The following is a 1,885-nucleotide window of genomic DNA, read 5'->3' as shown; positions in this document are numbered from 1 at the left end:
GTGTCAGAAGAGGGCTTAGAAAATAATAATACAAAAAAAAAAATAAAAATTTGACCAAAAGGGCTCTTGGGGGCAAGGAACAAAAGGGGTACGTGCTCAAGCCCCCACCAGCCTCTCCCTCTGCACGCGCCTGCTTAAGGTAGACTCTAAAGCTTCATCTATGCAGTCAGTTCATCAACAACTCTATCAGCTAGTTTATGAGATTTAACAGCACACAGAACTACTACTCACCATGACCGAGTTGTATGTTTATTTTCATGACCACCCTAGTCTGCCTTAGGTGCCACCTCCCAAAATTGACTCATTTTTTGTCATTAGTTATTTCTTTGTCTAAATTATATTAAACCAATATTTTGGTTTCTATATTTTCTGTCAAAGTTCAGCAGAGAAACAAATAAAAAGTAAGGAACTGTTTCAATGAAGTTGTTTTCTTTTTATGTATCTAATTTCTAGGGGGAAAAAAAAATTATGTTTTGGTCATTGTTTAAGCAAATACAACATACTCAGATTAATTAAATTAACTTAAATTATGTTTACTAAAATTGCAAAAGTTATTGTTGCTCAATCAGTACAGTTTTGAAAACAATTTGTTTAAGCAAGTTTGTATATGCTTTTAAAGTAAACTCCACTTATTTCATTTCAAGCCCCCTGGCTTAAATCAAAATATGCCAGAGGTATAAAAACTTTAAACACAGGCTAATAAACTAAGAATTCTAGGCTGTTTTTTCAAGTTGATGTTTTGTTCATATAAGCAATCAGGCCCCTGCTGCGCAATTAACTCGATGCACTGATCTAGAGCATTCTAAATACCACTGTATTTTTCTACACATTTACTTCTCCAGCCATGCTGGCTCCTTTAAATTAGAAACACCTCTCATTTCACCAGACCAATCAGACTGGAGATTGGCTACGGTTCAGATGAAGACAAAAAACATATTTTGATTGGCTAGTAAAGATTGGTACATTTATCTTGACCAAACAAATTGTTTTTAATAGAGTTGCTGTGGTGTCCAAAAAGTGGAAACAAATTTATAATCCTGAGATAAATAACAGTGCTTGGGGTCAAAGCACTATAATGAGTTACCTGACAGATTCGAATGGCGTTGTCCAAAATTGTTTTTGTATCAGTTGTGTAGTCACTACATGGGAGTTGGGTGTGGCTGAAGTGTGCTTGCAGCAAAAGATGAGTCTTGGTGTGTGCACTGTCAAAGGAGCGGGGGTTGACCTGCAGAGGGAGCTGCTGAGCTAGCTGGCTGTTGAGCTGGTCCTCGTTGTGTCTGACCGGTAGCTCAGCGTATTCCTCTGCATCCTAAAAAACATCAAAAGTGAAACGAGCAAGTCAGCCCTGGTGCTTTCTCTGATGCAATGAATCCCAAACTGCTTCACAGTACATTCAGTCATTCACCCATTCACACACACATTTACAATGTAGTATCTGTTGCTACTACACCCTAACCACAGCTGCCCTGAGCCACCAGGCCCTCTGGCCCTCACCAGGTGGCAAGATGGGTGAAGTGTCTTGCCCAAGGACACAACAACTGAGACAGACATGTCAGGGCTTTGAATTGGCAATTTACTGGTTACAGAACAAACTCCTGCCAGAGCTGCTCTTTGTTTGGACTTTAAGTATGATGATGTGGGCATGTTTCTTCAGGATTTAGCCTTGGTTCCTTACTTCCAGTGTTCTTAATGTAATTTTATAATTTTAATATTGTTTCTTTGAATTAATTTTGTGTATTTTTATGGTGTCATTGAGTGCCAATAAAGACGTCTCCAAATAAAATGTATTATTATTCTTAATGCTTCCCCATACCAAAAGGGGTTTAAGCTCCTGACTCTGAAGTGTCACTAGGGAATGGCCCTTCCTGTTCCAACATGAATGCAT

The 1,885-nt window shown here is 38.6% G+C and overlaps 1 long non-coding RNA gene across 1 annotated transcript in view; it reads left to right on the top strand.

Moving 5' to 3' along the window:
* Nucleotides 1-1,257, top strand: part of LOC106937527 (uncharacterized) — a 13,828-nt gene extending 12,571 nt beyond the window's left edge. Inside the window, exon 2 of the long non-coding RNA XR_001422412.1 lies at nt 140-1,257. This is a non-coding gene — a long non-coding RNA (uncharacterized LOC106937527). The remainder of the gene's footprint in view (nt 1-139) is intronic.
* The last annotated feature ends 628 nt before the right edge of the window (nt 1,258-1,885 follow it).

This window comes from Poecilia latipinna, unplaced genomic scaffold, assembly GCF_001443285.1.
Source record: "Poecilia latipinna isolate Pla-1442-1.1 unplaced genomic scaffold, P_latipinna-1.0 Scaffold2369, whole genome shotgun sequence".
Taxonomy (NCBI): domain Eukaryota; kingdom Metazoa; phylum Chordata; class Actinopteri; order Cyprinodontiformes; family Poeciliidae; genus Poecilia; species Poecilia latipinna.
The sequence above is the reverse complement of the archived record's forward strand: the minus strand, read 5'-3'. Positions and strand labels throughout refer to the sequence as shown.